Source organism: Sorex araneus, chromosome 6, assembly GCF_027595985.1.
Source record: "Sorex araneus isolate mSorAra2 chromosome 6, mSorAra2.pri, whole genome shotgun sequence".
Taxonomy (NCBI): Eukaryota; Metazoa; Chordata; class Mammalia; order Eulipotyphla; family Soricidae; genus Sorex; species Sorex araneus.
The window spans coordinates 127,437,270-127,455,387 of NC_073307.1; the positions used below are offsets into that span (position 1 = coordinate 127,437,270).

General features: G+C 35.9%; 1 pseudogene; it reads right to left on the minus strand.

Moving 5' to 3' along the window:
• The window catches only part of LOC101537718 (pyridoxal-dependent decarboxylase domain-containing protein 1-like), an 85,729-nt pseudogene extending 78,397 nt beyond the window's left edge, over positions 1 to 7,332 (minus strand).
• Positions 7,333 to 18,118: the final 10,786 nt, after the last annotated feature.

An 18,118-nucleotide genomic window follows, 5' to 3' on the forward strand; every position in this document is an offset into this window, starting at 1 on the left:
GTCGGACATGTGCAAGGCGAATGCCGTACTGCTGTGCTATTGCTCCAGCCCTCCTGGTTTATATCAACTAAAAAAAATTTTTTTTCTGGTCAACTAAGAAAGAAGGTCTCTCAAGGACAGGGGATTCACATTGTTCAAAGAATTCAGCTTTAGTCACATTGTTCAAAGTATTCAGCTTCAGTCAATGTCTTTGTTTGAGAGCTTAGGTAATTGTAGAGATTCTCATCTATTTTTCTCAAGAATAAAAGGGAGCATTAATCATTGAGTTGGACACAGTGTTGTTAATCTGAACAAGCAAAGGGAAAAGGGTAGAAAGTTATATATGTACACATATAGACGGAAAATATGTACACATGCAAATACTATCTATTACATAATATGTAATGTATACAGTATATATTTGAAAGGCAGCTAGTTTCCAGACTGCCCAAATTTATCCTTATATGTAATCCAGGGGATACTGAGGACCTAATGGGTTTTTTGACCGTAATACAGATTTCTGGTTTAGAGGTTAGAAAACAGCAGTATGGCCACAGCAGTGAAATCAAGGTTATCAGAGGAAAGAAAGAGATTGGGGGAAAGAAGGGAAGCTCAGATGCTATGACACTAGGTCAAATTATTATCATAATTAATTGGTTTAAGATGAAAGAAACTGGTACACAAGAGAAATGTATGTTGAACCCAGTGACAGTGAGAACTGAACCAGCATTAGAGGCATGCAAGGTATGTGCTTTAAGCCCTGTACTATCTCTCTAGTCCTGACTTTTTTCAGTACACACACACACAGACACACACACACACATTTATGTGTGTAATTCTGTCTGAAATAGAAAAACAAATATAGAAAACCAGAGGCTCCCAATATTAGTCCTACTTGAGCTACATGTTCCTATATCAAATAAATTCTAACTCTTCTATATATCTAATATTTCCAAAGTATTATATAGTTTCTCTAAGTTGGTATCCCCATAATCCCTACCCAATACTTTGATATATCTGAATACCTTGTTCTTAGGTTTGGGTTTCTTTATCTTTTGTTTTGTGGAAGAGGATAACATGTTAACCAATCACTTTCTATGTCATTGTGGATACTGGAAATCCTGGTGTCTATTTAAAATTTTAAAAAGTTATAGAACTTAATTCATATGATATATATGTATATATACTTGCAAGACTTTATTTTCCTCCTTTGCTGTTGGTTAACTGTAGGCATAATTTGGTATCTTAGTAATAGCTAATAATTTTCTCTATAAATTGACACTATTGAAGTAGGAGCTTGCATTTGGATAAGTCACTGCTCCTAACAGATCATTTAAGAGACGTTAAAAAATTTAGCCCAGTCCTGAAACAGACCCCCATGAATAGGGATGGTGGGAGGGATACTGGGAACATTGGTGGAGGAGAATGGGCACTGGTGGAGGGATGTCAACGAAATGCAAACGTGAAAGTTCATAAGTTTGTAACTGTACCTCATGGTGATGCACTAATAAAAATTTAAAAAAATTAGCCCAGAATAACAACACGATACCTTTGTGATGCTGATATTTACATATGATTATGAATGGTAATGAATAGTTTGGCAACATCAATCTGCCCTCGAAGGAAATAATTCTGAAATTTTTTCAGACTTGTAGATATGGTGCTTCTATTTCCTGAAATAAGAAAAAGGAGGCCCTGTGCTACCTGTTCTTTTAGAAAAATATTAATGTTCATAGTTCACTATGGAACTAGATTAATATTATCAAGGTTTTTAGAATCTGAGTTGAAGATATAGAGACTTGAATAATAGATGTATTATGGATGTATTATGGGACTGATGTATAAAATGGAAACAGGTGGAAGGCATTTTACAATAATTATAATAACTCAATTTGATATGTGGAATTTCTTCAACTTCAGTCTTTTCCATTTAAATTATCTTTGTAGGAATACATTATTTTATGCAACACAGAAAAATGTTCTTATCTAGACCTTTATTTTTACTATAAAATATCACAACAGTCTCAGATACCGGTGTCTAAAAGCTTCAAAATTCTATATAGTTTTTACATACTTTTCATCCACATGGCAGAGCCTGGCAAACTACCCTTGGCATATTGGATATGCCAAAAACAATAATAATAAGTCTCACAATGAGAGATGTTACTGGTAGCCACTCGAACAAATCGATGAGCAACGGGATGACAGTGACAGTGATACTTTTACATATTTTTTAAAAAGTGGCTTATGGAGCAAATTATGTCTCAGACATTGAATGATGATCCCTGACTCACAGTACCTCTAAATATATATAATTAAATTTAGAAATTTGGTTATTAAGGAAGCAAGTAATATGACACAAAGCCATAAAAATTGGACCTAAATTTCTATGGCTGGTACACTTTTGAGAGGAGAAGTTTTGGGCACTTGCTTTCACACCATAAGGAGACAAACAGAGAGGATTTGTGTCTACAAGCCAAGAGAAGAAGCTTCAAAATAAATAGTGTTCATATATTTTTAATTTAATATTTTGTGGTGTTTGTATATTTATTAGAGGTGTGGAAATCTTGGGTCTGATGATAGTTCCGTTCCAAAGAAGCTGAAAGAGTTTATAATTTCACCGAGTGAATCCGTTTCCTTTTTTATCCACTTCCATGTTAGCACTGTTTGTTTTGCATGTTTTTTAAGTATGTGTGAAAGAGAGCTAGCTCCACTGGAGATACTTCAAGCTGAAATATTGCTTCAATGCTAAGAACTGAGGCTATGGCGGCTAGCCCTTCGGTCCTTGTGCTAGGCCCTTGTTCTGCAGAAATCCAGGTCACTCTGGAAGGGCCCTTAGGGCCTGTGATTCTGCAGACCATGCAATGTGCCTGGAATGAACCCAAATCCAGATCAGATGCATAAGAGACAAATACCCTAACTGTGTTATTTTCCAAGCTATTGGTCCTTTTGCATATAGGAAATTTTCACTAGTGTGAGGTGGTATCTTGCTACTTTCCAAAAATGTTCGTTTTCCTACCAATGAAAAACAGCTTTTAATATATTTTCATTATCTCTGGGTGTTCGTTGAAGAATATCCCCAAATCTGTTATAGATAGAAACAGGATGTATAAAGAAAAACAGTATATTTTCACAAGGAAATGCAATTAGTCCTGAAAAAAGATGAAATCTTTTATTTTGCTATGACATAGATGGAAGAAGAGGGTGTCATGCTAATCTATCAAAAGAGAGAGGAAAAATCCAGATTTTATCAGTTCCATATAATATATGATGAAACAAATAAAGAGAATAGGTGTTCAATGTATATGAACTATTAGCCTCAGGAAAGAATGGGAATTATTTCCAAGTTGTAGTGAAGGGATAGGAAAGATGCTATAGATAGTGGTGGAATAATATTGACATTTTGGTGATGGGTTCATTGTCACTGTCACTGTCACTGTCATCCCGTTGCTCATCGATTTGCTCGAGCGGGCACCAAAAACATCTCTCATTGTGAGACTTATTGTTACTGTTTTTGGAACATTGAATACACCACGGGTAGCTTGCCGGGCTCTGCTGTGCGGGCACGATACTCTCCATAGCTTGTCGGGCTCTCCGAGAGGGGCGGAGGAATCAACCCGAGTGGGCCACATGCAAGGTGAATGCCCTTGCTGTACTATCGCTCCAGCCTGGGTTCATTATAATAACATTATATCTTAAAACATAAATAAATATTTTCTTGAAAAACATGATTAGCACAATTGAAAAAAATAAGGAAGAGATATTTTTAAGACTTCAGTGTCCTGAATTATGAAGGATTAGACAATCAATCTGCAGTACTTAGACTTGGCAGCCCTTAGAACGTAATACACAGTGGAAGGAAAACATGCATGATAAAAAACAAAAGAACATGTATTTATCTATCCATGAAGAGAGGTGTTGCATTGATACTTGGAGAAATAAACACCTATATCTATAAATCTCTCTCTATATGTTCATATATAAAAACCTGCATGTTTTTCAGTAGGGATAAATGTTTAGTCTGTTCACTCTCAAATTGATAATGATGCATATTGAGCACTGCACTTTCTTCCCGTTGTTCATTGATTTGCTTGAGCGGGAATGAGGAATTGAACCCGGGTTGGCCTTGTGCAAGCAAACGTCCTACCGCTGTGCTATCGTTCCAGCCCGACAGAGCACAATAGGCAAAGAACATGTAATGATGAATTTTTAACATTCAGTGCAGATTGGTTCTGAGAAGCAGAAGCCATTGTGTCCTTTGAAGAAAAGGTTTCAAATAAAGATGGGATTATATGCCCAGGAGCCATGATGACTGGTTTCAGTGTTTGTCCACAGTTCCTAAACATTTCTGTTTTCCTCTCTTTGTTAGTCAGAATGAATTGAGTTCCTTGGCCTTGGGTGTTCCTCCCAGGGCAGTTAGGCATTGAGAGTAAATCAGTTGTCAAGTTTCAGTTAAAAGGTTGCTTCTAGAGCCTTGTTTCTTAGGAAACACTAAGTGTTTTGATGAATTTTAAACTGATTCCTCTCCTATGCTTTTGCTGGAAGCAGCAGGTCGATTTTGCCTCATTGGAACAGTGGATAACTGAGGTAGGTAGACCGTGGCTTACTTGAATGGGGAAGAGAGAAAGACCGTCACTTTCTCTCTCTCCACCTCTGCCATCCGGGACCCGCTGGGAAGGCTAGGACTGGTAAAGTCTTCCATGAGCCCATGCTTGGCCCGGGCATTTCTCAGGGAGTCATGGATGCAGGCTGGAACGAGGATTTGCTCTTGGCAGGAAAGGAGAAGCCGGTCCCAGGCCTTACCCAGGGTTTTCAAGGTTCTTATTTCACTTCTCAGAAAAGAATTGCAGGAGTAGATGAGCAGTGAAGTAAAACAAATTTTATTTGGAGGTTTTTTGAAGGGGAGGATGGAGGGAGGGTCTGATGCTTGCCAGGTGAAAGTCTTAACAGGCTTTCTGTTTTCTGTTTTCTACAAGGCTGACTTTCAAAACTGCAGGGCTCTTCTTTCTCAGGAAGTTTACTGCCATTGCCTCGGGAAGAGGCCTGTCCTATCTGCCTGCCTGCCTACGTCATAACTTCCTGAGCTCATGGAGATAAATCTGACAATAGAGATTATGCTATTAGCATCCTGGACCAAACACCTACTAGAGTGTCAACATCCCTTCTCCATCCATTTACTGCCTCCAGGTACCACCTTGGCCTCCATCTTTAAGATAATCAGTTCTATAGGCAAATTATGGAGTTCTGATTTTACTGGCTATGGTCTATTCTTTTATGTTTCTCTTACTTAAAGAGACATTTTTAGGTTTCTCCTTGAGTGACCAAGAGACTGACAGCTCAGCTACCACCACATTAATTACATTCTAAATGCAGTTTCCCAGTTTATTTCTCAGATTGCTCAGTGCCTGGAGAGATTTGCCATGATCCTGCTGAAATTGATAAATTAATGATGCCCTGGGCCGAACAGCTGGCTTCCAGAATGTCAAAAACATTCTCTAAGTCTTAGCGTTAGTATTCCAGGGTGCCCTAATCCAGCAAAATGTCTGAGGCTAACAAATGGTACTCAAAACTTAGGAAAATCAGAAGGAATATTCATCATAGTAAATAGCCAAATCTATGTCGCTGTAGAAAAAATAGGTGCCCTCTCCCCATATAAAACTTAGACAGCAGTCATAAAAAGTAGCCCCTTTTTTTCAAGAAATTCCATTTACTTATATTGGACTGTTGCTCTAAGTGACCATAAATTTCTAGCTCAGTATGTTTATGCTCCATAATCCAAGACACTGATTCAAGAAGCTCAAGAGATAGAAGATAGTTCAGTGCTTTGCCCACCATGACATTCTATTTAGAACCATCCAGACTTACAGAGAATAACAGATTTTATCTTTTCTTCTAGCTGAGTAGCATTCCATTGAGTATATACGCTACAGGTTCATTGTGAGGTGTATGGGAAGTAGTTAGAGAGGGAAGATTGGGCCACAAATGTACTCAGGATCTGTGCTCAAGAACTCATATGTGGTTTTGAGTATCAAAACCAAGGTCATATTAGTGCATTGCAAGCGCCTTAACTCCTTCACTATATCTGTGTCCCCAGAATTTCTTTATTCTTTTAATTGCTATTGGGCATTTGGTTTGTTTCCATACTCTTTGACATTGTATCTAGTGCTGCAGAGAATAAGGTGTACAAATCTGTTTTTAAATTAATTTCTTTTAATTTTGTTGAGAGACAAGAGTCGTTGGACCTTATGGAAGGTCTATATTTATTTTTTTATGATTTTTTTCATGTTCTTTCTTTCTTTCTTTCTTTCTTTCTTTCTTTCTTTCTTTCTTTCTTTTTTTTTCGGTTTTGGGACCACATCTGGGTTTACACAAGGATCTAAGCTCAGGAATCACTCCTGGCAGTGCTCAGGGTACAATATGGGGTATTGGAAATCAAATCTACATTCTTAAGTTTGTGTAAAATAAAGCTGATTTTTTAAAAAGAAGAAAATAAAGCATTTTGATTTAAGATAAAATATACTAAACGAATCAGAAAACCACAAAATACAAAAGTGTAAAAGTATTAGGAAAACAAAATATGTAATGTGTACAGATTGTAAGCTTATTATTATTATTATTATTATTATTTTATTTTTTTAATTGAAACACCGTAAGAGCAGTTACAAAGTTTTTGGTTTAAGTCTCGGTCATACAATGATGAAACACCTGACCCTTCACCAGTGCACATTTTCCACAACCTAAAACCCCAGTATCCCCCCATCCCACACCCTCCCCCTGCCTAATCCTGGCAGATGATTTCCACATTACTCTCTCTCTCTACTTTAATTACATTCAATATTTTGACACAAAACCCACTATTATTATTTGGGATTTTACCCCAACACTCAGATCTGCCGAAAAGGCAACATTAGAAAATGTGTTTTCTATTGCCGATTATGAATTACATATGATGATACGTAGCTGCTACTGGGGCCGAGTGATTTTGGAATTCTGAAGTTTTAATAATTAAATCTGGAGGAATTCCTGCCAATAGCCGCTGTGTTACCAGCTTTGTTTCTGAGACTCTGGATCACGGCTGATAAGCAGCTCCACCAGAGGGCTCATTTGTGGGCAGCAATTCGGGGTCTCGTAGGGACAGGGGGGAAAGGGCCATGTCTGCCCCCATCCCATGAGGACCCTCACTGCTCATTACTGTGGACCCTTCCCTGGCTGTCCGTTAGCCTCTGGAAGATGGCGGTGGCAATCAAGCCACAAGAGGAAGTAGGCCAAGGCACTAAACCCATTCCCACCTGGGGTGGTCCGGCACAGGAAACCTAATGCGTATTCCAGACACATGTCTGCCAAAAGCCGCATGTTTGATATTCACAATACAATGATCAATCACCCATTCCTCCACAGTGCAAACTTTACCACCAATATCCCCATTGTCCCCTCCTTTTCCATTTCAGTCCTCTCCCTGCCTCTATGGCAGACAGTCGTTCAGATACTCATTCTCTATAGTTTTGAGCATTATATTTTGTTTAGATATTCCCACCAGCATTCAAGCCTGCCTTCTAAGGGACGATGCTAGATCATCTGCTTTCCGTTGCTCACTTTGTATATCACGAGAGGTCGTGTGATTGAGAGAAATAGTCCTGGTCCCCACATACCATAGCCATGCTTGTAGAAGCTCATGGTCGCTGGGATTCCATCTGGAGAAGGCGGGGATTCTGTACCTGCTCCATCTGGGACACCCCAGTGATATTGGCTCGGTTTGGGGCCTGGAGCATTCTCCAGCATTGTGGTGCCCACCGGCCAGGATTCTTCACTGCTGAGTGGGGCAAGATGACATCAGGAGCAGGTTCACACGATCACGATCACGAAATCTTGTTAATCACTGATTTCTTGGGCGGGCTCAGTAACATCTCATTTTGTCCTTTCCCTGAGATCTTAGAAGTCTATTTCGACTCGGCCCTCCTAATGATGTTGCACTGGGGGCTCTTCAGGGTCAGGGGAATGAGATCAGCTTATTACTGGATGTTGCATATGAATACACCATGGGAAGCTTACAAGGCTGTCCCATGTGGGCAGGAAACTCTCAGAAACTTGCCAGTTTCTCCCAGAGGGAGAAGTAGGCTAAAGATATCGCTTCTGACAGCTTGCTTTTAAGTCTCTCTCTGATGCTGGCTGTTGGTGGGATTACACACACCTGGGTTCCTCTGCATCTTCATGCATGAGGCCTGTCCAAACGTGTGGAGAGGGGCCTCCAGCATGGCTGTAGCTAGGTTCCGGTGGTCTTCAGCAGCCGGGAGCTCTGCTCGGGGTGGTGAGGGAAGCTCCCCATCCCCTCCGAGAGGCCCTGGAGAAGACAGCCAGGTGTGTGGGCAAGAGACTCTCTGCAGGGGCAAGTTACCATATGAATATTTACATGCATATATTATATGATTTTTAATTTGTTATATTTCTTTTAGATTATACTCTTATAGTTTGCAAGATGCACTAGTTAAACATACTGTGAACATCTTTTTACAACTCTAATATTGTGGTATATAATAATATTAATTCATTCACTAGCTCTGCTTCAGATTTATGTAAAAAATTATGAATCTTTTGTAAATATATCTAAACTAGTATGTATGAATTTGATCACTCATATTTCAATAAATAAAATGCACAAAAAATTAAATCAAAAGGATTAAATACTTGGATGTCAAACTTGAATACATAAAATAAAGTCATAGTTAACGAGCTTATCACATAATCCTCTGAGATGAATTTAGGATTCAATTCCAATAACAAGGAGAAAAAAGTGAAAGTAAATAAGAAAAAAAAAGCTTCTGCAAAAAAATTACCTTACAATAAAACCAAAAGACATCAAAGTTATGGAAAAATATGTTTGCATTCATATACCTGAAAAGAAACTAATATCCAAATTATATAAGTAATTAATAAAACTGAACATTTAAAACCAAATAACACAATGAAAGTGCAAAGGTGTGAATAAGCTCTTCCAAAAATAAGACAAATAGATGGGCACGTGTCAGCAAAAACATCCACCAAAGTAAAAGACACAAGTTACTTTATTTTTTGTTGGATCATCATGAGACAAAATTATTCATGATGTAGTTAACGGGCATACAATCTTCAAACTCCAATATCTTCATCAGTGTTCACTTACGTCCACCAATGACCCGGTTCCCCTAACACCACCACCTGCTGCTATACAGGGGTGTTTTCCCTCCACCATTGTCATAGTGTACCCTTCCTTGACCAATCCCTCCCTTCCACTCCAGAGGCAATCTTCCTACTAAAGACTAGTTCTCATGCTCTTTGTTTCTATTGCCTTTGGGGATTTTTTTATTCACCACTTTATTTCTTTAAGCCCCACCCCTATGTGAGAGATGTCATTTTGTTTTGTTCGTCTCTCTCTAACTGCACTCAGCATGATATTCTCCAGATCAATCTATGTAGCAGCAGATTGCATGATTTTATCTTTTCTTAAAAGCAAGTAGTTTTCCATTGTGTAATTGTACAATATTTCTTAATCAATATATCTGTTCTTGGGCATTTGTGTGTGTTTCCAGATTTTAGCTATTGTAAATAGTGCTTCAATGAACATGAGTGCCGTTGTCTTTTTTGCATTTTTTTAAGCATTTTCGGTATATTTTAAAAAATGCCAATGCTGAGTCCTTTGAAAATACATTTTTTTTTTAAGAATGTCCATATTTGGGGCTGGAGCAATAGCACAGTGGGTAGGGCATTTGCCTTGCACATGGCCAACTCCCAGCATCCCATATGGTCCCCTGAGCACTGCCAGGGGTGATTCCTGAGTTCAAAGCCAGGAGTAACCCCTGTGCATCAGTAGGTGTAACTCAAAAAAAAAAAAAAAAAGAGTATCCATATTCTTTTCCAAAATGGCTGAACTAATAAATATTCCTATCAGCAGTGAATGAGGGTCCCTTTTCTGCCACTTACAAGACTAGCTCTTTTTTAATGTGCCAGTATATCTAGCATAAGGTTGTTTTGTTTTGTTTTGCTGCTCTTTTGATTTACATTTCCTTGATGATTAGCAATGCAGAGCATTTTTTCATATGTCTTTGGACCTTTTGTGTTTCTTTGAGGAAGTCTGTGTTTCTCTCTTTTCCCCATTTCATATTTTATTAGATGTTTGGTTAATGACTATAAAAGGCAAATAAGAAACTATATGTATCAAAGATTAACTGGAAACAAGTGATCTGGTTTGGTTTATTAATTAATATGTCCACACTGAAAAATATATAAAGATTCTTGAGAAAATTAAAACAGATTTTTATATGATTGCTATAGCAAGTGCTATAGCAATCTATACGATTGCTATATCACATCTGAGTATTTCCCTGAAAAACCACTAGTTAAAAAATTATTTATGTTTATTTCAGCATTGTATATGATAGACAAGAAATGAATAAAAACCCTAGTACCTATTAGTTGGGAAAGGGATTAAGATACTTTGCATAAAATAGAATGCTATTATTTAAATTGATAGCATTTGTAATACATAGCAAAATAATTTGGATGGTAAGATAAGCAACAAATTTTTGTGCCATATTAATTCAAACATGTGATGTATAAGGCAAAAAGAATCAGATTTACTAATAAACTATACTGTATACCTATAAAATCAATTAATAATTTCTAAAGGAAAGGGGGAAGCAAATTGAGGTATGAACAGTTTGGAATAATTACTTGAAATAAGTATATAAATAAAATATTAGGTAATATAATCTTTTATCTTTAGAGGAAATTTCTTTCCTACATATTTTCTTCTTACTCATCTCAGATGTTGGTAACAATGAGAAGAATAAAATCCTTTATGTTATTATATATGCACTAAGACATAATTTGTTTACAAGCAATCTTTTTTATAATTAGAGTTTTTATTGATGATGAGAATTTTAAAGTTATATATTCTATTTGATGTTTTTATCTAGAAATATGATAATATGCTTTTAAAGTGTTTCTTTGTTTCCAATTCCTAATACTTAAAAATAAAGAATCAGGAGGTGGGGTGCAGTTCTCCGTGGTTCTCAAGGCACCATGTAGTGCTGGGGAATGAACTCAGAGACCTGCTTGCAAAACATGAGCTGTAGTCTTCATACTAGCTCCACAACTCAGTACTAATTCTCTCGTGAAGACTTCTGTATAGTACTATATAAGCTATTTAAACTCTAATAAAAATTTCTTCAAAATAGCTACAATATATATTTTTGAAATAATGGATACAAGTAAAAATACATATTTCAAATTAAGTTTATTTTCCCATAAAAGAGATAGAATTATCATAACTTTTTAATTTTATGAATAATTTGAAGCTTTAAACTTCATTGACTCTTTAGTCTTTTCTTTATTGAAAGAGAGCAAATGTAAATAGATTTATGTGAATAGAATCATCCTCTTACTGAATCGTTTTTGAAATCTTAGGATTTAATTAATGTTGCCAATCTCTTACATTATGAAAGATATACATATATATTGAACTAGACTGCAGCCTCATTGCACTATCTTTCTGCTTCTACTTCTGTCCCAGAAATATTGCCATTAATTTCCATTCCAGTTCTTTAAAATCCAGATCAACCATGAAGTTTCTCTACTTAAACTTTCAAATGACTTTATATCACACTTAGAATGTTATTAAAAACCTGCTTTACAAAAAGTATTATATTTCTGACCCTCTTAGTTTCTTAGTGACCTCATAGCTCATCGTCAACAAATTCCTCTGGCCTCTTTTCAGTTCCTCTACTTTCAAATAAACTGCTGTATCAGTTGATTTTATTTTTATTTTTTCTCACACTTTTCTTAGTCTCACTGTTTTGTGTTTCTTTTATTTTTACATCTTCTTTCTAGTTATTACTGATGTAATACTTTATAAGAAAATGTTTAAATAAAAGTTCTCTGACTAGTGGCTGAAGAAATTGCTCTAAGATGTACATGCCTTATTTACTAAAGGACCGAGTTCAGTACCCTGTGCAATGTTTGGAGTAACCTCTAAGCACCAGGCATAGAGTAGAGCCTGAATACTCCTGGATATGGCCCTGAACAAAAAAGCAACACCCAAAATATTTCTATCCCAAAATGCCCCACGAATCCAGCACTCTTAAGTAGTTGCACTACATCTTATTCTATTTTATTTACAATAATAAATGATTACCTGTGTACATACATGTGCATGGGTTCATCCACAGCTCTTAAACATCACTTATCATGCGTTTATATGTTCTTATTAAATAACACAAGGATGAGGGTTTAATCTTTATATGCTTGGGGCCCTGGTTAGATATTCAACACCCCTGCACTCCCCCAAAGTACCTTTGGGTCAAATCTTGAAGAACACCAGGGAGACTTTCATGCTTGCAGACACTGAACACTAACAATCAATCTCATCATAATAATCTAATTAGATGCCACTGGGAATGGTAGTGATACAGTCTCCCTGGCAACTGCATCTTTTGATGTATGAATCTATTATCTCATTGCCACTGTAAGCTGTTAGGAGAAGTTTATTTTTTCTCCCTACCATATTTCTTTTACAATGTGATACTATACTTTGGACAGTAAAAGTTTTTCTAGATATTTTCCTGAGAGGAAATAGTGAATGATATAGATAGACTGAATAATGGGGGGTGTGAGAGAGAGAGAGAAGAAAAAAAAGGAAGAAGACACCAGAAACTAAAGTTTTATTTCTAATAAAATTGCAGATAAACTTAGAAAATACCAATTTTATTTTCTCTCTGTCTATAGCAGGGATAATAAATAAAGTTTGGAAATCTATATGATTGATAAGGCTGTGTACAAGTAGATAAAGAGTTAATGGCAAGAATTCAAAGCAAACATTGCTGTTTTGAATGAATATTTTACAAAGCAGAAAATATTCTAAATAATTTTTATATAAGTCATAAATATACTTCAAAATATCTGTAATCTCTAAGTTAATATATGGAGCAAAATCTTGGTTTTTTTTTAGTTTATTACTGGGTATTTGAACTATTTATAATGGTATTCATAGCTGGAATTTGTACCTGCCTGAAAGGCAAATATATTATTTCCTTTACTATCTCTGCCCAGAAGTTAAATATATAATACGGAAATGAAATTTGAAGAAAAATACAAAAGTTTGAGCTTTCTGTATTCCTTTGTTTTTTCATGTTTCATTTGTTAAATTCAAACTTACCTTATAGTATCATATTATTCTCTCTGTCATAAGCTATAAGTATACTGAGCTCCTAGATATGCTTTGTATATGTGATTCTTTTTCTTTTGGGAGCACAGTTCTTGCATATCCTTATTCTAGAAAAGTTCTTCTATTCATTCATAACTATATTTGAGTCAATGAGACTTGAAAAATTTGCTTACCACTCACGTGTATAAATCAAAATATCATCCCCTGTGCTTCCCCAATTCTTTATTTGTGTCATTTCATTGACAATTACTCAGTTCCTGACTAAATTTACAGATAAATGCCTATTACATTTCCAGAATGGGGATAAACATGAATTTTACAGAAACCAGGGACAATTGCGTTTTGAGCTTTTAACATCTTCATAGATATGCACTTTTAACATATTCATAAAAGAACAAGCAGAGACTTATTCTCTGCTTTAGATGTGCACTGGTACTTCTTTTCTTTGTATAACGTAAAATTATGTAAAATAACTGATAAAGGGACAAGAGATTGAGCCCACTGGGTAGTTCACCGGCATTGCATGAGGCCAGATCAATCCCTAGGACCCCTTGAGCCCTGCCAGGAATGATATCTGTGTATAGAGCCAGGAGTAAAACCTGAGCAAGCTGGGAGTGGTTCCCAAATTGGAAAAAAATCAAATAAATTACTTCAGGCCATTTTTTTCTTCCATATTTAAATTCATAAGGCAATCCACCTTAATAACTATGTATGAAACCAGGGAACTCTAACAAGAGAGACATAAAAACAAATGCAACTAATACTCTAACAAATTTGAAAGCTATAATTTATTATCTCCCATTGCATATTTTAAACCCCACTACATGTCTTTAAAGAAAATCATTGTATACAATTTTTAAAAAATTTACTATATTTGTAGTTTTTAGTTATAAAACTCAAGCTGTGTAACAGCTTAATACCTGGTCCAACCTACTATGTAGCATACCTAAATAGTAATACAAATGAAACATATTCCCTGATTACTATGGAATTCAAAGAATGAATTGGTGTCCAGTTTTGGTATTCTTGCTTTGCATTTATTATCAAAATTCAGTATATATGATTTATAGCTAGAATAACGGCTGATGGAATAAACTGGATTTTTTTTCATTAATCAAGTTCCACTTATTATAATGATATACTATTTCTGGTAATTTACTAATTTAGGAGTAATTAAATCCACCTTCATGAAATCCCTATAAGACATAGCATGTGGTTAACATAGGTGCAAGCTGTCTTTGTTTGGGGGTTATAATTACCTTAATTTCATTACACTTCTTTTGACTAGAAAATGATATTAAACTCACGATTATCAATTCCCTGTATATCTGAGATCTGACAATGTCTTAATTATCTTGCTGTTTCTTTAAAATGATTAAGTAATGCAAAAGCTAGCATTCACTGTGAGATCATAGTAAGAGAGTATCAAAGATTTATTCAATAAATGATTGGGATTAGCCATTTCATCTTTCAGCTCTAACAAAAGAGATGAGCATTTTGTCTCTGCATTTTATATTTTCTTTGAGATTAAATTTTAAGCAATGCTTGAAATAAAAATTCTCCTGTTACTGGTACAGCTCTCCATTTCTTAAGAGATTCCAGTTTAAGTGCAGAGACTGGGACATTAGCTAATGACATCTTATCTTTTCTAGATACTCAGGGAACTGATCTGGGAGTAGAGAGATACAGGTTCTAAAAACAAGAAACTTGAAACTGTCTATTTTATTCAAAAATGAGAATTTTTAAATAAATCACATTGTTATATAGAGTTTTACTTCTATTTCTTTTTTTCAATTTTGTTTGCCTGTGGGCCACACTCAGCTTTGATCAGGACTTACTCCTGCCTCTGAGGCCAGTAATCAGTCCTGGTGGGAATCTGTGACTTCCTTATGGAGTGTTTAAAGATAGATTGGTAATTAATTCCAGGAATATAACCAAAATTTTAATATTCTACCTCTATAAAGCACAAAGTTATTTTGTATATATATATATATAAATTATAGTTTTTCTGGATGTAATTTACAAAGAACAATACTTTTATGAGGGGATTGGGGACACACTTTCATGTGCTCAGAGATAATCCCTGGTGGTGATCAATGGATTATATATGATACTGGAGATTAAACCAAAATTGGCCATGCTCAAGGCAAGTTTATACACCTATGTAGCATCCCTTCATCCCAAGAATGAGATCTATTTTAGGAACTGTACATCATATTGTTTTGTGTTAATGCTTGTCTTGTAGGAGTGTTTTGATATCCATGTACGGTAGATGTGATATTAGCTTTTCATTCATTGAATATGTTTCTTGAAAAATTGCCCTACACCTTATTCCTGTGCTTATTTCAATCCAACCTAAGGATTTCACTACAAAAGGCAAAGGGGGGTCTTTCCGCTGCTAGAGGAGCATGACCCCAGAGGCCAACTAAACTACTTTGGACACCAGCAGCTTGCAGAAATGCCTCTAGACTGTGAACTGAGCCACTGCCCCATGCGGTGCCAGGGGAAGGGTTTTGCTCTCTCTCTCGACTCTTCCTTTCTGGGCACAGCATGACGATCACCGCTTTTTGAGCACAAAATAGAGGTACTAGCCGGCAGCCATGGGACGCGCAGGAGATCCCGGGGGCAGGTGGTACCGGCCCCGCCCTCCGCCGAGATTTAAGCGCAGTGGCCACACGTGTGTGGCCTTTCCACTGCTGCACGAGCATGATCCCAGAGACCAACTAAAGTACTTTGGACACCAGGAGCTCGCAGAAATGCCTCTAGACTGTGAACTGCGCCACTGCCCCATGCAGCGCCAGGTGTGGAGGGTTTCTCTCTCTCGGGTTTTCCATCTTATGAGCTCCACAAAAGGGAAGTAAAAGCTTGCAATGATGCAATTTCAGGCAGAATTTTCCCTGGACTTTATACAGAAATCCAAGACCTCATATCTCTTAGTTGTCAGCAATGTGAAACAGTTCCTTTTTTAGCAGGTCTGACTTTGGGGGAAAAATTCAAACAATAATAGTGAGATTTTTGTTGAAATATTGAAGACAATCAAGGTAAAGTGAAAATTATCAGGTACACAGGTTGGGGGTGTGGGTGGAGGTGGGGGGTGGGGTGGAGGTATATGGGGGATCCTGGTGGTGGAAAATGTGCACTGGCGATAGGATGGGTGTTGAGCATTGTATAATGGAGACTTAGACTGAAAACTCTGTAACTTTCCACATGGTGATTCAATTAAAAAAAAAAAAAGGGAAATCTATTAATGAAGACAAAGGTGAAAATAATAAGTGTTTGTATTGCTTTTTTTCACCTTTAGCTATAACAGAAGTATTGGTTTAAATATGATATTCTTAGTATGTCATAATTGCTTCATAAAGTTTTAAAATATAAAGTTTTCTTTCAATGTCTTATTTGATTTTTACAATGAACTCTAAACAAATCATGTTAATTAGGAAATATGAGGTCCCACTTTGGATCAAATTAATTCATTTCCTCAAAATTTATGTTTCTTTTTGTCTTTTTTTTTACTTGTACTTGCCTTGTTTAGTCACACTTGGTGCTGCTCAGAACATACAGGTTCTGTGCTCAGTGCTCACTCTTGATAGTCCTTAAGGACTAAATGTGGTACTGGGGATAGAACCTGGATTGGCCACATGCAAGGTTAGTGTTTATCCACTGTATTATAGCTCCAAGCCAAGATTCCTCCGTTTTTGCTCTCCAGATAAACATGTATTGTTTACTATAATTTATTCATGTGGTTTAGTCTAAATTATTATTCTTTACAAGTACTAACTTCAAGCAAATGAAGGTCTCTGGGAAATTGGAGACATTTGAGTTTAATTCCAACAAGAATGACAAGAGTATGGTTGTCTTTAGGTGGTATATAATAGATTTACTTAACCTAAGTATTTTGAAATAAGAACATATTTTTAGCCATTTTAAAAATAGGGTTACCTGTAGTTTCTCTGATTCAGAGAAAACAATACTGCTTGTAATGATAAAAAAACATTATTTCTAATAAAAGTTATATTGCTTATTTAATACCATCTTCCTTGACTATTTTTTTTGCATTTCTGTCTATATTTATATTTAAACATTTTTATTAGGTGGTGAAGGGATGGGTATTCGAGCATTGTATAACTGAGATTTAAACCTGAAAACTTTGTAACTTTCCACATGGTGACTCAATAAAAAATAAATAAATAAATAGATAAATAAAATTAATAAATAAATAAATAAATAAAAATTTTTATTAGGAAGCACAATTTTGCACCTTTTGTCTTCAATAATAAACTTTACTTTACCTTTGTCTTTTATAGTGAAATTTTATTATAAATAAATTTATATTTATTAATTTTAATTTTTTATAATTATAAATGAATTTATACCTTTTTTAAATTTAAGTGTATGCAGGCTTTATTTAATAACCGAGTTTTATTCAAAATAATGGGTTATTTCTAGAAGTAATGAGTCACTGATATATCAGTAGTTAGGAACACAACTGGGTATTGTGAGCATGAGTTATCATATCTTGAAGTATTCTATGTTTCAATCAAATTTCTTCTCTTCACCTCTTTTAGAAACATGCAATCCACACTTACTTTTAGAATGACATTATGGAGCTAAAAATATAAATATAGCGGATAAGGCGCTTGCTTTGCATATGCCTAACTCTGTTTCCAAATCCCAGCACCACATTCTTTCTCCAGTCAATGCCAGGAATGATACTTGAGCACAGGAAGATGTAGTTTTATTGCTTTTAAATTTTAATTGATTCCTTTGAGAAAACTTCAGAGATTCTATGCAGCATACTCATCTGCTAAAGATACCTTAACACTTACTCCATCCTAAAATTGATGGATCCTGATGGACCAAGTAGCACTTTTGCTTGTGTTGTTTTCATTTTGGGCTTCATGTCAAACTATCAGTCAAAAATGTTCTTTATAAGTGAAAGGAAGC